This window comes from Embiotoca jacksoni, unplaced genomic scaffold, assembly GCF_022577435.1.
Source record: "Embiotoca jacksoni isolate LCO1_2020_lvr unplaced genomic scaffold, fEmbJac1.0.p SCAF_20, whole genome shotgun sequence".
Taxonomy (NCBI): Eukaryota; Metazoa; Chordata; class Actinopteri; family Embiotocidae; genus Embiotoca; species Embiotoca jacksoni.
In genome coordinates this window covers 4,837,636-4,844,766 of record NW_027185341.1, presented here as the reverse complement: position 1 = coordinate 4,844,766, position 7,131 = coordinate 4,837,636, and positions in this window count along the sequence as shown.

Below are 7,131 nucleotides of genomic sequence, written 5' to 3'. Positions count from 1 at the left end.
TGAGAATTAGAGGAATGTGTAATAAATGTTTCAATGTGTCACTGCTCTTGAACAAACCCAAAATACTGAGGAAATTTCAGATTCACTTCTCATGCAGATCCTATGGCATTAATGTGGTGTGCTGCCTTTTACCCACCAGTGAAATCATATGACTTAAAACTGACCACAACAATTGTTCCAGACATTATTATATTATTTTTAATTACTTAGTTTTGAGGCCCAAAGTTTCATTTCTGCTCCCTGTGGAACGAATCATCTGCGGTCAAGGAGTTAACAGTATGATGAAAGTGCAAAAAGTCCGATTTCTTACACTTTCATTATTTTGTAAATGTAGATCTTAATTGACCAATGGCATTTAGCTTTATTTAAAAACATATCTTTTTGTGTTCCTTGTTCTTGAATATCAAGTTATTGATCTTAAAATGACCTTTTATGGAGATGGTCTGTGATTAAACTTTTGCATACGACTTAGTCTGTTTTTGAAATTGATCTGTATTACTCTCATTGTTTGAATTGTTTGTTTATATTCCATCCCTTTTACAACTGAAACTCCGCTGACACTCAGGATGGTACAGTATGCATTACATACAAACATCAGTAACCACATTTGGGCAAATATTATTATCTGGATGCTGCTGGGAGATAAAGTTATAAAATATCAATACTGTAACATTAAACTTGACATATTCTTGGATCACAACAGAGACAGAGATTATATCGACCAAAACACAGTTTTTCCAAACCCAATCTTATCATTCACGTAGGTGGATATATTTGAGGTATAAAATCACAAAACCAACTTGTTTCTGTCTGTTTCTTTCTATTAAAAACACAGGTTAGTGAAGATTTTGTCCCATGCAAACATTTTCAGAATTTACATACAGATAGGCAGATAAATAGATCAGCGGTGATGAGAGACAATATACAGTGACCCATAGTTTTTCTTTTGTTCCAGTATACTCACATGGACGTGCAAAAGTGGTACCAAGGAAAGGATGTTGGCAGAATATTGCTGGACACCAGAGAGGGATGTTCCCAAAGTCGTACACTTGAACATTGTAAAAGTAAGTTTGTACATATTTTATGTGTAACAACAACCTTATTTATGATTACGTAATCTACATACTGTCACTTCAAAACCACGTCTGATAGAATTTATGAATGAATGAATCAAATTCAGCATAAAATGTAGCACCTGATTTAGTTTAATAAATTCCGCTTTTGTTGGGCCACCATAAAGATCTTCATGCGAGATTATCCACTTTTTAGTACACACTCTTTAGAAAGGCAGAGGATAAAGGATAAGGAAGATGATTTACTGTGACACAACATAATCCCTTAGTATGCACTTGGTTGGAAGGGAAGTGAAACCAGAGAAAGCTGGAGTGTCACACATTTGTATGTTCACCGTAATTAAGGAAATGGAGATTTCAACTTTAGGGGCCTTTGTTATTTTTGTTCTTCGTCATTAGATATAGTTTCTTTTAAAAACCTTTGTAATATGGTCCTTTAAGTATTTTTGTACTGTTGTGGAAATGGCGTTAGTTCCTCTTAGCACCACAAGATGGCCCCATAGGCATGGGAGTGTGTACGATATGCGCCACTGTAGACCAACTTAAAACGGTCAGTTGGGGGAAATAAGCAGAAATGCCTGTAATGACTGTGGCTCCCAGAAGTGAAGCTGTTAATCGGTGATTCTAATTCAGGTCTGGTATTTCTGGTCCACGTATGGTGTATGTGTGGTGCTCTTTCAGGAGCCCAGGCATATTTTGACACAGAAAAAAGGTCAGGTGAAATGTTAATGATGTACATATTTTTGCTTATTGTGTGCGCGTGACGCTGGCAATTCAGCGCGAGCAATTGAACTTTTGTCAAAACGCTGCTGGCTTTTCGAGAGTCAATCCGTTGACAAGGAACATGTAATTCATTTGGCTGGTTTGTTGTGATGACTCACTTCTGAGATTCATCTGATTCACCACTGGTTGTGGTGAAAAAAAATACTCCCTCCGAAAGATAGTATGGAATGACGGTTTGCTATTACATGTAACACAGGAGATGACCTTAATTAACATGAAGATTTAAGGTGGACTCATCTGTCCACAATACTCATTAGTAAATCAATTAGAGTTTCATTTAACACTTAGAGGTAAGAGGAGAAGGTGAATTGACCTCAACCTCAGCTGGCAGACTGTTAATGAACACTTACTTTATAATTCAGTGTGGTACATGAAATGTTTCTTTGCTTCAAAGAGCTGTTTCTGGCTCTCTCACTGATTTGTTTGATTTATTTATCAGAAAAATACAAGGCAAGTCAGAGCAATCCACATCTGCATGCCAGCGGTTCAAAAATGTATCCAACGATAACACGGCAGGATGCAGATATTATCTCAGCCAAACGTGCTGCCATGTCACTTTTTTGATCACAGTGAAGCGGTTGGATGTGAGTGTTGAGTCATGTCGTTGGAGGAGAAGGCAGTCAGCATCATCCCTGACTCAATCATCAGATGAGTTTCAGGAGCAGCAGTAGCAGGCACAGGAGGATATTTTTTTCACCCACTGGGAAGACGGAACCAACTTCTCGACAGATTAAATACCAGAGCTAGTGCGCGGTCAAATCACACCACAGAAGATGGTGCCTCAGTATCCACATGGTCGACCACCTACAGCTGAAAGTAGGGCATGTTGCATTGCAGGTAGCGATATTAGAATATTTACGTTGGCACTGTAGCGTGAAGTTCAGCTTGGCTGCAGATTGATTAACCTAAGGGAAATTTAGATTTTCTATGTATCGAATACAAACACAGTATACAAACTGCTGTTGTCAATTTCCTGTTGAGGTTTTTGAAGGTAAATGTCTGAACCCTGACCTTATTAAATGCTTCCACCAGATGAGTGAATGGTGGTTGAGCAGTTAGTGACTGTAATATCTAAGAGGCGATTAGAAACTCAAGGACACTATAGATGCATTACAGTCTTTGACTTTACAGCTCATGGAGAAGGATCTGTGAATTAATAATTAAAGCAGGCATTATTCTAAAATTCTCTTATTGTCAATAACCATGTTGGATTTCTGTCAATTGTTATGTATTATTATTATTGTGATGTGCATTATTCCATTTAAGAATAGAAATTAATTTCTATACAAAGTCATTATATCAATGAAGTTCCCTAAAGCAAGTTCAAGCTGCATGGCCTCATCGCTGTTAGGTTTAGTAACAAAAAACACTTTGATTAGAAAACGATGATGGTTTGGGTTAAATTGATTAGTTATGCATTAGTTATGCAACCTCCGTTGTCAAAGCAGTTTTTTTTAAACAGTCCCGACCGGTGGCTGGAAATGGTGAGCAAACAGCACCCAAGTCCGCTGTTGTATCAAAGCCATCCACCCAACCTGCTTGACCCCAATAGCTGAAAACTACTGACTGTAAATAAACATGGGTGCAGCCTCCGTGACGTAACCCATTAGTTTCCTGTCGATGGGTTTGGAAGCTCATCTTGGCAGTGCCTTACCACCTAACTCCCGGCTGCTCCAAAAATGGTGAAAAGGGTGGTGTGTGGGTTGAGCTGAGTCAGCTGAATGAAGCTTAATTGCTGAAATCAGTGTCATGGAGCGTCTGTCTGGCTCTGGCTGACAGTCTGTGGCTGAAACCTTGAGGTAACTATGTGAGTGTACCTACCTGTCCCACAAAGCAGCTACGCCTTAATTATGTGGGACTTTAAGCCTGAATATAATTTATATGGGTACCTTATAAAAAAATTCACATACCATAGTTGTCATCAACGGGAAGATTATCCACAGAGACCAACTCATTTATTGTGCGTGTTTGTTTCTTCTGTAAAGTTGGACACTTTAACACGAGGGTTTGTGGAGATTGACTTCCTTTTGGAGCCAGCCTCAAGTGGCCATTCCAGGATTGGCACTTCCACATCGGCTTCCTTTTCACCCTGGAGGTTGCTGCTTGGGAAAAAGTAATATTATATGGGCGTTATTTGAAATGTGCCAGTTCTCCAGGACACTATACTGTCGTCATTTATATGACCGCTTAACTCTGGTTGTGGTTCGTATTAAGCTGCTTGCAAAAAATGCCCTATGAGGTTGTTTTTTTGGAGGAGGACAATAGTTTCCTAAAACAACTGGTCACTGCAGGTTTTTTTTTTTTTGCAAATGTTACTTAAGGAGGATAAAGCATAACATTTCCAGGGACTACTTTCATCTGAAGATTAATTGGATTGGACACATTGGATGGTTCGTGAGTTTTTACTGCAGCACACGTGTGAATGTGGGACTGAGTCCAAATGAACTACAGTGTGTTGCATGTGTGTTTTCGTCCACTGCCATTAGATTATAGAGCTGGGTCATAGAGATTGACAGTCTGTGGCTCTAATTATTCATTCTGGTGCCATCAAACCGTCGCAGAAATAAAGGCTACATTCAGATGATGTGATTAAAAGAGTGCCAGTCAAACAAGGAGGAAAACATGATAGAAACATGGCATTCCTGGTTGTTTTATATTTTATTTCAATATAGTTACAGTCTACTCCATGCCACATGTCTGATGTTTGTCATAATCAATTTGCGAATTCGGCTTCAGTTGCACATTTTTGTGTTTTTAATAGTTTTTTGGAGGTCGATGAGGAATAATTTAGCTTAGGCTTTGGGTGCTCTTGTTTGTATGATCAATTCTTTGCAGTTTTTTCCTTTTTATGGGAGTTATTGACACAAAAAAAACCCATAGAATACTGTCAGCCTTAGCCTGTTATAAAATAAAAAATAGTTAACATTTAAAATAAGTATCAAGCCAACTTCCTGCTTTAGAAGACACAGGTCTCTCTAACCGAGCTTAACATAACGGGCATCACAGATTCCCACGCAGCCTGCCACTGATAACACGATAGATGATGTTTTTTGTTCTTTCTGTATATTACCTCACATTTTCTGATCTGCAGTTGTGTCACACCAAAAATTGCTTCGCATGCTGCTGACCCTAAAAGCTTCCCTGGTGTGCCTCAAGCTAATTTTTCACCTCATTAGCCTGGACAGACATAAAAACTGGGACAGAGTGAGGACAAAGCAGGCTTGTGTGTGCGTGTGTGTGTGTGTGTGTGTGTGTGTGTGTGTGTGTGTGTGTGTGTGTGTGTGTGTGTCCACAGCAGGAAGGCATGGGACAATGTGATGGAGACGGGGGCCATATTAACTGGAGTGTTTGTATGCTACAGTTCTCAGAGGCATTAAGACAATGAGTTATGTGATAAGAAAGGGCAGTGATGCATCACGCAGAGTCACGTGTGAGTGTGACGAAGTGTTTTCACCTATGTGTGTCGATACGTGATGGCACGCACGTGTATGGGCAAACGAGGAGGTGTTTAGGTTTGACATTGATGAATAATGTGGGGAGGTCTGTTTTCTCTCTCTCTCTCTCTCTCTCTCTCTCTCTCTCTCCTTTCCTTCCTCTCTGTTTTGCAGGCACAGAGGAAGCTTTCTACAGCTTCTGATTCTCTTTTTTTTTTTTCAAGAAAGCACCCAAAGAACCTCATCAGCATTCAACATGCATCAGCAGCTCACTGCATCCAATCACGTGCTCTCACCATACCAGAGCGCACATTTGTGTGTGTGTCGGGTGTGTGGACAATGTCTGCGCGTGATGAAGGCAGACAGGCAGAGACAGGCAGGGAGAATCCCTTTGTGTTGCCTGTGAATGCCCAAGGTTATGTTTTGGCACTCGTAAACAGATCAGAGACGGGCACCGAGTGTGAGGGTTGAGATGATATTCCTGGTCAGACTGAGGGATTAGGATTTTGTTTTACAATACATTTAGGTTAATGGTACCAGGCGACACCAATGTCCTTCTAGCTTGCCAGATGTGTGTTGTATTATTGATCTCAAGTGATGTTTTATCTCGTGTCTCTTCACCAGCAGAGAGAAAAAAAAAACCTCGCGGGCTCAGCCTGAGTCTGATGTCAACTTTCTCCCGTGAATATTCCCTCAAAATCTGCCGGAAAATCCGCAACGGTAAACTGCTGAGAGGGAGTAAGAGGTGCAAAAGCAGGAGCTCGGCCACAAGTCGATTTCTCCGAGAGATTGCGCTCATGTTTGATATCCAGTTCCCATGGCAACCAGCGACTGTGGTGTACCTGACCTACATATGTGCTGTATGTACACAAACATGCTCTAACCATCTGTTACTGATCATTTGTACAGCGGCTCGTGGGGACTTTGAGCGGCTGCTGAATGAGTCTGTCGATGATTGGAAGGACAAACAAGGAAGCCATGAGCTGCTTTCGCCATTTTTGAAATGCTATCAATGAGTTATGTCAACAAAGGCTGTTAGTCACATTGAGACAGGCAGCCCTTCTTTCTCTATAATAGGCATTGTAAACAAATGAGGGGATTATTATAAATATGCTGACATATAACTTGTGACAAGATGGCAAAACTTGCAGCATTTAAGTTACCCCAAATAACTACTCCAAGAATAGCTTCATTTAATGAAATAAGATTAATTTGTTCAGTGATTTGATAATAGACAAATAATAAACATAAATAATAACAATAACAAATAAACAGGTTAAGGCTATCTTTTGGCGGGACATAGTATCTTCGGGTTTCCAATCAGATTGAGTCAGTTCCACCGCTCGCTCCCCCACTTACTTACAGAGACATTTTTTGCCAGCTGAGCCTTCTCCTTTATGAAGGTGGCCCTTTATGTGGGAAGTGCGAAGAAGTAACGCTAGCAGCACGTAGCCACAGCCACCGTAAAGTGCATCCCGACAGCGGTGAATATAAATCGTAAATTATATCATCAAATCATAAAGTGTGTAGCTAGGCCCAAGTTTCAGTATAACAGCTATTTAAATGCTGTGCCCTGCAATAGCTGCCCCAGAACACAAAATAAAGGCCACGTTATGGATGCTGTTAACATTGTCGTTAATAGGCAAACTATGTAACTATGAAATAACTTGTATTAAAAGAAACAAAACACATTCCAAATACATTACATGTTCTCAGTCTATTTTGATGTGTTTAGAGTAGAGAGACATACACGAGATGATTCTTTTGATGTATTTTTCAAACTCCTGTCTGTAAATTGCTTTTGTGACACCATCCATCACTCCGGTTCAGCAAATTACAAA